The sequence below is a fragment of the Aquila chrysaetos genome, chromosome Z, assembly GCF_900496995.4.
Source record: "Aquila chrysaetos chrysaetos chromosome Z, bAquChr1.4, whole genome shotgun sequence".
NCBI lineage: Eukaryota > Metazoa > Chordata > Aves > Accipitriformes > Accipitridae > Aquila > Aquila chrysaetos.
This window is the reverse complement of record NC_044030.1, coordinates 31,517,001-31,530,756: the sequence shown is the minus strand read 5'-3', so window position 1 is coordinate 31,530,756 and position 13,756 is coordinate 31,517,001. Positions and strand designations below refer to the sequence as shown.

Sequence of the window (13,756 nt, the reverse complement as noted above, 5' to 3'; positions counted from 1 at the left end):
AAACTCTCTGGGCAACCTGTGCCAGTGGTCAGTCATCCTTCAGTAAAAAAGTGTTTCCTGATGTTCAGAGCAAACCTCCTGTGTGTGTTTGTGCCCATTGCCTGTTGTCCTGTCACTGGGCACCACGGGCCTGGCTTCATTCTCTTTGCAGTCTCCCTTCAGGTATTTATATACTTTGATAAGATCTTCCCTGAGCCTTCTCTTCTCTAGGCTAAGCAAAACTAGCTCTCTCATCCTTTTGTCATAGGAGAGATGTTCCAGTCCCTTCATCATCTTAATGCCCCTTCACTGGACTCTTTCCAGTAGCTCCATATGTGTTTTGCAGTGGAAATCCCAGAACTGGACACAGCACTGCAGGTGTGGCCTCATCAGTGCTGGATAGAGGGCAAGGATCCCCTCCCTCGACCTGCGGGCAGCAGTCCTCCTAATGCAGCCCAGGTTACCATTAGCTTCTGCTGCAAGGGTGCATTGCTGGCTCATGACAGCTTGGTGTCCACATGACCCTCAGGTCCTTTTCTGCAAAGCTATTTTCCAGCTAGGTGGCCCCCAGCATGTACTGGTGTGTGGGCTTGTTCCTGCCCAGGTGCAGGAATTTGCACTTCCCTTTGTTGAACTTCTTGAGGTTCGTGTTGGCCCATTTCTCCAACCTGTTGAGGTCCCTTTGAATGGCAGCACAGCCTTCTGGTGTATCAGCCTCTCCTCCTGGTTTTGCATGATCAGGAAACTTGCTGAGGGCATGCTCTGCCCATCATCCAGGTCATTAACAAAAATGTTGAACAGTATTGGACCCTGTGTTGATCCCTACAGCACTAGTCACTGGCCTCCATCTAGACTTTGTACCAGTGTTCACCACACTCTGGGCTTGACTATTAAGCCAGTTTTCAGTCCCCCTCACTGTCTGCTTTTCCAGCCCACACTTACTAGCTTTTCTATGAGGATCTTATGGGAGAGTGTCAAAAGCCTTACTGAAATCTAGGTAAACTATATCATATATCCACTGCTCTCACCTCATCTACTAAGCCAGCCGTTTCACTGTAGAAGGTTATCAGGTTGGTCAAGCATGAATTCCTCTCGGTGAATCCATGCTGACTACTCCTGATCACCTTCTTGTCCTTCATGAGCCTGGAAATGGTTTCCGGGAATAGTTGTTCCATCACCTTCCCAGGGATCAAGGTGAGGCTGACTGGCCTATTGTCCCCTGGGTCTTCCTTTTTGAAGATAGGAGTGACAGTTGCTTTCTTCCAGTCCTCAGGCACCTTTCTCAGTTCCCATGTTCATTCAAAGATTGAGCCCTTGCAATGACATCAGGCAGCTCCCTCAGTATTCATAGGTGCATCACATCAGGGCCCATGAACTTAACATATGTCCAGTTTGCTTAAGTATTCTTCTCTAACCTGATCCTCTTCCACCAGGGGGGAGTCTTCCTTGATGTCTGCTTTCTCTGGGTCTGAGAGTGCTTAGATTTCTGAAGAACAGTCTTATTAGCAAAGACTGAGGTGAAGAAGGTATTCAGTACCTCAGCATTTTACATGTTTTGTGTCACCAGGTCCCCTGCTGCGTTTAGCAGCAGGAACACGTTTTCCCCAGTCATTCTTTTTCCATTCATGTACTTGAATAGAAGCCCTTCTTGTTGAGTTTGACAACCCTTGCCAGATTCAATTCCACATGGGCTTTGACTTTTCTAACTACATCTCTGTATGCTTGGACAGTGTCTCTGTATTCCTTCCAGGTTACCTGTCCCTGCTGCCACCTTCTGTATGCTTCCTTTTTATGTTTGACTTTTACCAGGAGGTACCTGTTCATCCCTACAGGCCTCCTGGCATTTGTGCCGGAATTCCTGCTCACTGGGATGAACTGCTCTTGTGCTTGGAGGAGGTGATCCTCAAATATCAGCCAGTTTTCTTGGACCTTTCTTCCCTCCAAGGTCTTTTTCCACAAGATTTTGAAGCAGATCCCTGGAGAGGCCAAAATCTGTTTACCTGAACTCAAGGTTTGTGATCTTGCTTTTTGCCCTCTTCCCTCCTCTCAGGAGTCCCCATTGCATGGTCACTGCAGCCAAGGCTGCCTTTGAATTTCACAGCCCCAACAAGTCCTTCCCTGTTTGTGAATATGAGGTCCAGCAGAGCACCTCTTCTCGTAGGCTCCTCTGTCAGTTGGGCCAGGAAGTTATCACTGATGCTGTCCAGGAACCTCCTGGATTGCTTATGCCCTTCTATGTTGTCCCTCCAGCAGATGTTGGGGTGGTTGAAGTACATCATGAAGACCACGGCCCACAAACATGAGGCTGTTTATAGCTATCGGTAGAAGATCTCATCTACTTATTCTTCCTGGTCAGGCAGCCTGTAGCAGACAGTGTCACCTGTACTGGTCTGCTTTTTAATCCTTACCTGTAAGCTCTCTTGAAAGCACACCTAGGTCCTCCTCAGCTTTGAAGACAGTGAATCTTTTCCATAGTTGAATGCCTTCAGGTGGAGCAGGAGCCTTCCTCTTGGTGCCGAAGTCATGGTCTTCCAGCCTTGGCCTTCCACAGAGTTTTCACTTACCGTTCTGCTAGGGACAGACTTTTCCTGTGTCTACACTGCAGTTGGGATCCAGGGCCCTCAAAGCTATAGGGTCTCTGAGAAGATCATGTCTCTCCTTCATCCTCTCTGATGGTGCAAAGCCTTCTCACTTCCTCCCATAACTCCTCCACTTGGTGACACAGCTCTTCAACAACAGTGTATCTGATGCAGGAAAGAAGACCATGTCTGCAAGCCTTAGGGGGAGGCCCTTGCACAATCCCTGCAGCTGGGGACTTGCAGACCTGCACCTGCTATCCAAAACTCCATCCGGGACAGCTGCTCCAAGAGCTGCTGGAGAATGTGCTCTGGTGCATCACTACTATGCCTGAGAATGTTCAGGCTAGTCTGAATTGAGATCAGGATCCATTCATTGCACCCTCCTGCACAAACTGCTGTGTCTCTTAGCCATGCTCTAGGCCTACCAGCTGTACAGGTGCTTGACCTGTTCTTGCCAGACAGCAGCTGTAACAAAGGCTTCAGGCACCCTGGGTCAAGGGCAGCTGACTGAACACATTAGAAACTGCTGGAGCTTCCTGTCCTGGTTTCAGCTGGGATAGAGTTAACTGTCTTCCTAGTAGCTGGTACAGTGCTATGTTTTGAGTTCAGTATGAGAAGAATGTTGATAACACTGATGTTTTCAGCTGTTGGTCAGTAATGTTTAGTCTCAAGTCAAGGATTTTTCAGCTTCTCATGCCCAGCCAGCGAGAAAGCTGGAGGGGCATAAGAAGTTGGCACAGGACAGAGCCAGGGCAGCTGACCCAAAGTGGCCAACGGGTTATATTCCATGCCATGTGATGTCACATCTAGTATAGGAACTGGGGGGAGTGGGGGCGGGGAATCGCTGCTCAGGGACTAACTGGGTGTCGATTGGTGGGTGGTGAGCAATTGCACTGCACATCATTTGTACATTCCAATCCTTTTATTATTGCTGTTGTCATTTTATTAGTGTTATCATTATCATTATTAGTCTCTTATTTTCTGTTCTATTAAACCGTTCTTATCTCAACCCACGAGTCTTACTTCTTTTCCCGATTTTCTCCCCCATCCCACTGGGTGGGGGGGGGACTGAGTGAGCGGCTGCGTGGTGCTTAGTTGCTGGCTAGGGTTAAACCACGACATTCCTCAGGCCCACAGCCCTGTGGCTCCCCTTACCTTGTTCTTACCTTGCAGGAGCATGTACCCTCCGATTTCTCCAAGGGTTCCCAGGAGTCCCTCAGTGTTCCTGGACCCTGTCACCAGAAGATCCCAAAGGAGAACCTAGAAACTATTGTGCAAACTGCTTGGTCTCTTGCTCCTTCTCTCCTGCTAGTTGTCTTTCCCTCTCCTTTCTCTGTTGCTCTTTGTTCCTCTTGCTCTTCCCTTTCCTCACACTTGTTCCCTTTGCCACTCTCCCTGGCTCACTTTTGCGCTTTCCCTCTCATTTGCTCTTTCCCATTCGCTGTCTTTTGCTCATTCTCTCTGTTTTCCCTCTGCCTCTCTTTACCTGTTGCTGTCTGTCCCTCTGCCTTTTCTCTTTGCTCACTCTCTCCCCTTCACTCGCCTGCTCCCCTCTCTTGTTCTCAATCTCCCTGTCCCTGTTGCTGTCTCTCCCTTCCCTTTTCACTCTGAAACTGCCCCACCATGTCTCTTTCCCTTTTGCTCTCTTTACCTCGTGCTCACTGTCTTTCCCTCTGCTTCTTTCATTCTGTGTCCTTCTTTCTTGTTCACTTTGTCAATCTCTGCCTGTGCTTGCTCTTTCCCTCTACCTCTCCTTTCCTTCTTGCTTGCTGTCTTACCTTTGCTTTTCTTTACCTCTTCCTGACTCACTTTATTTCCCTCTCACTCTTTGCTGTATGCTCTTTTTTTTCTCTCAATCATACTCTAGCTTTCTTTGCCCTGCTTCTATTTCTGTCTCTTTGCCTCTCACTCAGTCTGTCTATCCCACATGCTCTTTTCCAAGTCTCCCTCTCATTTGCTCTCTTTCCCTTTGCCTGTCTTTCTGTCTTGCTTGCTCTTTCTTTCTGCCTTTCCTGTGTGACTCCACCTTTGTCTCTTCCTCTTTATTCACCTTTCTCTCAATCCTGTTTTCTCTCACCCTTTCCACCCGGTCCCCTCACCTCTCTCACCATCCCCTCTGCTCACTCCTGATCTCCCAATGTTACTCTGCCCATCATGCTATTTTTTGTTCTTTTCCCTTTCTTTCTCTGCCTTCCTATCTCTTTCCCTCTCTCCCTTTGCTCTGTGCTCCCTTCTTTCTTGGTCTTGGTCTCCACCTCAACTCTCTCTCATGCCAACATGTGCTCTTTTGCTGTCTTTCTCTCTGTCTTTCTAACCCTCCCCCCCGCCCCCCGCCCACATGCCCAGCTTCTCCCTCTCCTCCTTTTATTTCCCTTGCACATGCAGTTTCCTTCATGCACATTCTCTTTCCACCTTTGTCTTTTCCTCTTTCCCACTCTTTCCCCCCACTCTGTTTTTCTCTCTATTTCCCTTGTCTCTTGTTCTCACTCCCTCGTCCCTCTCACCCTGTCCCCATTCCCTCTCTTTGTATTTCTCTTTCCCTATTACTAGCCCACTTTGTCTCCCTCCCTCTCTCATTCCGTCTCATTCTCTCATTCTCTTGCTTTCCCTCTCTCACTCTCCCTCACCCCCCCCCGCACTCTATTCCTCTCTGTCTGTCTCCATCTCACTCCATCTCGCTCTCTTTCCCCTGTGTTCCATCTCTTCCTCTCTGCCCTTCTCTCTCTTCCCCCCTTTTGGTCCTGCTTGTTCCCTGTATCTCACACCCTGTCTTCTCACTCACTCCCTTTCTCTTACTTTCACTTATTTTCTCCCTCCCACTTCTCCTGCTTCCTCTTTCTCCTTTGCCCTTCCCCTCCTGCACCCTCAGCCATCTCTGCTCTTCTCCCCCCCTGCTTTTTGCTTGCAATGTCTCTCTTTCCATTGCTATTGCCCTCATTTTTTCTGTCTCCTTTTCTTTCTCTGCCTCTCTCTGTCCAGCAGATTATGTCCACATTTTCCTCAGAGCTGTCTTTTTAGGTTCCATGGCCACTGAACATACTCAAACTGCGAAGTAATATCTGCAGTCTTCTGAAAGTTATGTATTGTCTGTTTACATTACATTTTCTGTGTCAGAGCCAAGACTAGCATTATAGTATCACCAAAGCTATGGCATGAAAAATCCTGTGCTGATTTTTCTGCATTGTCCTCAGCTGAAGTCCAGTGAGGAAGGCGGTCTGCAGCTAGTGTACCAAGGTATCTTCCTCAAAAATTAAATTGGTCTTGCACTTAATTTCTTGCCAAGGTGAAACCATTTTTGTTTACTGTTCCCTTTGTGCTTTGTGGTATTAGCATTGTCTCATCCTTTGCAGAGATCCTAGGGTATGGGTTTACAGATCCTTCTGTAATCCATTTTGCTTTCAGGAGAAAGCGTGTGGGGCTTTACAATCTTTATACTAATGTTGAGTATTGTTGCTTTTAGTTATTCAACTTCATGCAAATTATTTGTAAGTCCAACACTCCTATAAACTTGCCAAAGTAAAAAGTATATATGATACTTGGGCTCAGTAAGAGTATCCTTGCATAATCCCAGAAGTTATCTCATTGCACCACAAGGAATAATGAGTCTCTGAAGGTGAATTCGCTGCACATTGCACCAGAAGAAGCTGTGAAGAGAGTTGGGGGCAATATTCTGATACATTGCATGAAGTGTACACAGTGCACTGAAGGAATTCTCTCCCCTTCCTCTTCAGTACTTTGGATATTCCTTCCTCTTAATTCTGAAACAGAAATCTTCAGATTGAAGCATAGTACCAACTTTATTTCTTCTCTACAATTAGTAAGGGATGCATGATGATGCTGGGTTCTCAGTGGTTTATATTACTGCTCAAGCAGGAGCAGAGGCATTCAGAGGGGCACTTCTGGAAAGAGAGGATCACATTTGTAGACTTTTGCTTACATACTTCTTTACTGTAGAAATGTTTCTAGAAGTAACCTGTACTTTTTGCTGTTAATGGCTTTGTCTTACTGTTCTTAGTTGCAGGCTTTCTTCTTTTTCACCATTGGTTTTCTGTCCTCCTCTGTTCTGTGGCCAACATAACTGACTGCTTAGTTCTGGTAGCTGTGGATAGGACTGTACATATGCTACTGTCCTTCTGCATTTATCCAGGATTTTTCTATCTTCTGTTCTCACACCTCTTCTTGAAATGCACAAGTTCTTCTGAAATGTGTATGTTACTGGGGTGGCAGGAGTAATTTGAGGAGAAAGCTGTTATTTTAGTGAAGTCACAAGTTTAAAAATAATTACTGTAATGGAAAAATACAAGAAAGAACTGACTCTGCCCTCAGTGCAGAAGAGCAAGCATTGCTTCACAGAACCATAGAACAGCCCAGGTTGGAAGGGACCTTGAAAGATCATTTGGTCCAACTTTTCATGGGAAAAGGAGCCTCAATGAGATCTTCTACCATCCTGTCCAGTCGCATCTTGAAAACCTCCAGTGATGGGGACTCTGCCACATCCCTGGGGAGATTTTTCAGTGATTGACTATTCTCACTGTAAAAAATGTCTTTCTTATACGGAGATGAAACCTCTCCTGGTACAACTTGTACCCATTGCCTCTTGTCTTCTCCATGTGTTATCTGGTGAAGAGACCACCTCTGTCCTCTTTGTAGAGTACTGGAATACTGTGATGAGGTCTCCCTGAGCCTTCTCTTCTCCAGGGAGAGGAGACGTAACTCCTACAAGTCTTACCTTGCAGGGCAGGCTCTCCAGCCCTTTGATCATCTCCAGCCCTCCTTTGGACCCTCTCCGGTCTGTCTGCGTCTTTTTTGAATTTTAGGGACCAGAACTGAACACAGTACTCTAGGTGTGGCCTGCCAAGCACTGAGTAGAGTGGGATGATCACATCTCCTTCTCTGCTCGTAATCCCCCTGTGGATGCAGCCCAGGACCTGATTTACCTTTGTTGCTGCAGCGGTGCTCTGCTGACTCATGTTCAGCTTGTTGTCCACCAGCACCCCCAGGTCCCTTTCAGCAAGGCTGTTCCCCAGCCGCACAGATTCTAGCCTGTATTGGGCCCTTTGGTTATTCTGTCCCAGGAGCAGGACTTTGCACTTGTCTTTATTAAAACTTCATACAGTTCTTGCTAGCCCACTCTTCCAGCCTGTCCAGGTCTCTGTAAGATGGCTTTCCCTTCTGATGTGTCCACCTCACCACCCAGTTTAGTGTCATCAGCAAACTTGGTGAGGGTGCTTTCAATCCTATCATTCAGATCACTTATGAAGATGTTGAACAGCTTGGGGCCCAGTATCAATCCCTGGGGGACCCTACTTGTGACAGGCTGCCACCCTGAGTAAAAACCATTTATTACCACCCTCTGAGTGTGGCCTTGTTGGCCAGTTTCCTACCCATACTTAAATAATTTCCTACCCATTACTTAAATATTTGTGCCTCACCCCTCTAGAAATGCCTTAGGACACTTCACGTGTCCTGTTAGACTGGTGTATTCTGAACTGGTAAGTTTGAATTTAATTAAATAACATGGTAACAGTCTATTTTAAGTCTCTTCAGAGTCTGCGTGTCCAGAACAATCTTTGGATACAATTTTTCTTTACGCCTTTAGCTAAGATGATGAATTGCTGTTTGTTTACGAAGGTGGGCAGGAAAGCCTGTAGATGCACCTTAACAGAAAATCAAGCTATAAGTTTCCTTGTTATTCCCTGCATGTATGATGCTGATGTAAAATGCTTCAGGCTTTTTTCTACCGGAAGTCTTCAGAAGTGCTAAGTGGATTTTGGAAAAATACTTGCAGAAAATTGACTAATGCTGGGCTTTGAAATAATTATGATTTGTGTTTTGCTTGTTAGAAGTTTTAATGATTTGGTTATATCTTGTTGCTTTAAAGTCTGGGCCGGTGTCAACAGGAATAGACTGATTTAACTTTTTTGGTTTTCTTGGAGCTGAACAGAGTAACACATACTAAGTATTAACCTGAACAGAGCCTTATGAGAAAGCTTGAGGCAGTGATAACAGGCAGGAACAGTCACTGCATATATACCAGTATGGCCCACCGCAGAAGTAGTGAGGAAAAACATATCAAGCAGAGCACTCGGGATTTCATGCAAATCCTGTCTTTGAAGAATGGCTGGAACTCATCAATAGCTGTTGTAGCTTACGTGGAGAAGGCTGGTTTCCTGAATCAAAGGTCCCTACTGAAAAGGAGTAGCTTCTTTGTGGTGAAGAAATCTAGAGATTACATGGCCAGGTTGCCAAGAGTGCAGTTTAGCGATCTCTTTGCCTGCAATCCGAAATAGACACGGATGTCTGAGCTTGTGAAGTGTTTTTTCCTGTAAGGGAAGGTGAGGACTGATCAAGTGAAGCTGAAAAGCAGAGGGTTTCCAGTCCTTTGTAAGTTCATTGCCACAGGATCAGTATTTGGGGAAATAAGCACATGCAGGGGATGAATTGTATCTAGTGGACATCTTTCCAGTTAGGTTGCCAAGATTTTTAGAAGCCTTTACTAAAGGTACAGCTGATTTCTTTTCCTAGCAGTTAAATAATAATAGCCATTCAGAGTGGCTGTTCAGACCTTCTGGCCCAATGCCAGCATAATTGGATTCCTACTTGCAATCTAATATAAATCTGTTGGGTATTCAATTTAGGGAGTTCCTCTGAACTATTTTTAGGGGCAAAGCCTGACTGAAGAATGGAAAAAGGAATCTGAAACTTAATTGATACATGCCCTGTGTTTTAGATAGAGCTCTGTTCTAAGCAGGTTAGCTAGTAGTGGATGCCAATGAGAAGAGTTACCTCTGCTGGGTGACTGATACTACTTCTCTTTCTGACAGGAAGCTCCCAGCACAACTGATTATGCCAGCAGTGAAAACAGGCAAAACCATTTTTATGATCCTATTTTTCCTGCTCTTGATGCTGAAATAAAGAGAATTGAACTTTCAGGTCTTAATAGCCTTTTGCAGCTAAGTCTTCATGAGAAATTGCTGAACCCTATGTTGCAGTCCACTGTAACTTACTGCCATGGACACTTGACCTTGCTCAGGTAGTTGTAGCTTCTCTGCCTTTCTTACTGGGAAAGAGGATACACAGGAAAATCAATGGCCATCCCCAAGTTCCTTCATTTCCATGGCTGTAGAATATACTCAACAACGCTTCTAGCTTGCTGGCAACTACCCTTTTTGACACCTGCCTGTTGATAGGATTTGGTGTCAAAAATTGTGAATCTATAGAATTAATGTTGTTTTGATTGATAGTCTATACCAGAGTTGATCATGTAGATTTCGAAAGGACTTTTGGTTCCCTTGGATCTGCTAAAAATATGAAGTGTTTTTCCATGTCAGTGCAGGATTGCGTGCTGTAATCTAAAACAGCACTGTAAGAATTACACTAGCTGAGAGTAAGGCATATGGGAGAGACATAGTAAATTTGTTCTTATTGCTAAACTAATTGATATTTGCTTAGATTAGATTAATTTCTTACAGATTGCAGATACTTGTAAGATGTCACAGACAGACTGTTGGAGTGCTACAGGGTTTGTTTCTGACTGCAATCCTTTATTAATATATGCAGGACAGATTAACAAAGTGCCAACTATTTTTCAGAGAGCACTAAACAGGGAGATCTTGCAAACTGAAACTGCAGAAAGCCTAGAAAGAAAAGTACCACTAATACAGAAAAAAATGTTAATACAGTAAAAATTGCCTTCAAATATGCAAATTCAGCATCCCCAATAAGAGGTAATCTAGGCAGCGATATTCAGCTAGAAAAGAGGAGCTGGAAGGGCAGAAATGCTAGAGTATAACTTCTGTTGAAAGGATTCAGCACATTTCGTACTGAAACCCTCCAGACAAGACCCCCGTCCCTCAGTCCCAGAAAAATGACAATCCTAAGGTATTCCTCACTCATAGGCTTGCATATTTCTAAAATGTTTATTTAATTTGGTGGGTTAGAACAAGGTTTGGAACAATGTAAAGTAGTGTGTTTTAAAATTCCTTGTGGAAGCATTTGTAGGGCTGTCTGTGGAGGTTATTTGCTTGATTTTTAAACTACAAAACTTGAGCCACCATCCACCAAGTATTCTATATAACAGGGAGACATGCTTTCACAAGAAAAGAGTTGTTTTTCTTTCATGTTTTTGGCATTATAATTTTTTCATTTTACAAACCTTGTATTACCCATTTTAATACCACCTTAGAGATGGAGTGAGAGGTAAAGGATTTGTTGAGAAAACATTGGCAATTAGGATTTCAGAGATCCCAAGAAGCAGAAAACCTATTAATAGCACAATTTCTTGGACATATTTTTCTATGTATTATATATTCAATTAAAAGAGAGGATTTTCGTTGAAAGCCAGTATGTGCTCTAGACTATGCTTAATGTTTGCAGTCTAAATATGGCGTGTTCAGTGATGTGAATCTGTAGTGTTCTTTGCTTCAGAAGCTTCCGAAAGCATTGTTTTTTCTGGATCTAGCAATCTTCAGCATCAGTCTCACATGAAGTTTAGATATGCTTTGTCACCTTTAACACATTTGGATTTCTCATTCAAGTCCCCAGAAGCTAACTCGCTAAATGAGCTCAATGTCAGAGGCTGGGTACTTATTTTTTTACTCCTGCATTATGCAGAGGCCTTAATATTGGGCTGGTTCTGTCAGAACATGGAAGTAGTACATACGGTTTACATCCCTCTATGCTCTCCTCCTTTAAATAAGAAAAGGCATTAACTGCTGCAGAGGCAGTTCAGTATGGAGTAGTTGCAGGTTGATGCTTTACATGTTTCCTGTAATCTTCCATTGTTTTCACTGAAACAGCATGGAGAGGTTGCAAGTTTATTCATTACTGACTGATCCAGTTCATAAATGGTAGGATACATGAGTGGCATGCCACAGCCAGCTTTCTGTGCTCTCCTGGTGACTTCTTTTGGAATAACTCAGGAACCAGCTGAACTGCCTGGATTGTCTTGGTCATGTTATCAGCTGCACCCTGATCCCTGTTGACTGTGTTCCTTGTAGCCTGGCGAAGCCCCGTACCCTGTGGTCACTCTGTGAGCGTAGAATGAGCAGGAGTGCGCAAAGTCATTATTCTTAGGTATTCCACAAATTGGGTGCCTGGCAGAAGCAAGAAGAAAGAATGGTGCTGTGCTCAACGAACTAAGTCATTGCCTTAGCATCAGAATAGCCAAGTAGGTCTAACTGCTTGTGCTCAGTCATTCCAGTGCTCTTTCTTCAACAACACATGTGTGAACTCTTATACCAGCTCCAAAATAAACTGAATTATCCTGCTATTGAACCGCATTAACAGTTTAACTTTGTGGATACAGTGTGCTTCTCTTGCCTTCTCTAAAATGCACCACTGTATTATACTGTGAAACTGTCCAAGATTTCCTTCTGCAGGTAGGTGTCTATTTTTTGTTGAGAGATGAAGCAATTGCTGAGACCTTTTGGATGTAAAGGTATTATATAAGCAGAAAACAGTTCATTATTTTTACTGTATCAGAATACAGAAAGAATCGTACCATTTATTTACTGACTTGGGGTTTCTTTGCTAGTAATCATAATGTGAACATGCAGAATTTAAATGTTACTAGTAAAGATTACTGTGTGCTCTCATTCTAGTTTAAAATGCAAGTATCTAAAATATTACATCTACCTAATTTTTGAGCCAAAGATGTGAACACACAGAGATTCGATTAAAAAATAATCTTCCAGCCAGTTTCTTCATAATTAAAAAAATAGGGATTTCAAAAATTTTTAACACCATTGATTTACGATTAGGAGCTTTCTCACAATAGGGTACTAAATGTGTTGTTAGGTGAGCACAAACTAGGGAAAAAGTTATGAACTGAAATTTAAATTTAAAATGCAGGGCTCTTGTACAACCTAGATGTATAAGTTTGTGGACACTCTAACATCTCTCTTTTAGGATTCCCTTGAAAATGTCATCATTGTGCTTAATAAATATGGTAGCCACAACCACTAATAGCCTTCATCTAGCTGGTCTATCAAGTGCATTTTTTTACTCTAGAAAACAGTTTAAAAATTGCCTGTTTGCCTATCTGACTCAAAAACCATTTTCTCTGTTTATTCAGTTATATCATCTACTACAAATACTGGTTTTACAGTATGAAAACAGCTAAGACTGAGTGAACTGCAGTTGTTTAATCCTTGTCAACAAAATCAGTTATTAAACATAAAGCTGGTTATTTACACAAGCTCACTGAAGACTAAGATAGTGATGCAGAAGCAGGGAGCAGCCTAGTTGACTCCTAAGTCACAGTTTCCTTGGCTAAGCAGCGAGGGAGATAGTTTTCTGTGAACTGAATGTATGTTTTGCAATCATTCACACCTGCTGTTCTCAGCTGATTTTTCAACTCTGCTTTCATGACCTGTTCTTCCTTCCACTGAACAGGACTGTATCCTAATTATTTTGATTTAAAGAATAATAAGTTTAATGGTTTATGTAAAATACTGCATTCTGTACCTTACTTAGTCATAAGTGACTAATTTGCGTCTGATGGAAGTGCTAGTCATCTTAAATTTTTATTACTTGGAACAAGATCAGAATTAAAAACCGGGAGGAGCAGAACAGATTCTCAGATCAGGATTTCAGTGTAAATCATTTCTGCTTTTTGCCAATGTGTTCTTTGGGGAACTGATGATGTAAAATATTTTGATCCAGAGAGGAAAACGTTCTGCTTATTATTCCAGTGAAATAGCTTTATTCCTTCCTTTGTCTGAACAGGTAAGTATCTGAATTTGGTGTGAATTAGTCTCTGCACATGTGGTTTGGGGAAAGTGGACACATGCCAACGCAGCATCATTGCTGCAAGTTTGCACCTCAGGGAAGGGAGAAAAATCAAAGTGCAGAAAACCCTTTCACTTCCATTTTCATCTGAGTCCTGTCACCCACCGGAATACCTCAGTGCAGCAGATTTGGACCACGTAGGTTACATACGGGGCAGACATTTCTTGCAGTACAGTGGGCCCAGCTGATCTAAGCTGCTGTGACAGGAATGCAATGTATTGCTCATGTAAGCCTAAGAATATGGTATTCTCTGGAGAATGTTACGTTAGCTAGCTTTGCAAAGTTTTGTAATAGCACAATTTTTATGTTGTTTTGTACAATGTTACTGGCTGTGGGCAGCAGTGTACTCTGGCAAGTTTTATGCCCTTTACAAGGAGAGCAGACTCCATCTGATTATCCATCGTACA

General features: G+C 43.5%; 1 protein-coding gene across 4 annotated transcripts in view; it reads left to right on the top strand.

The window, feature by feature from the left end:
• PIGG (phosphatidylinositol glycan anchor biosynthesis class G) overlaps window positions 1-13,756 on the top strand; it is a 98,235-nt gene that overhangs the window by 82,396 nt on the left and 2,083 nt on the right. The gene's annotated exons all lie outside the window — the stretch shown is intronic.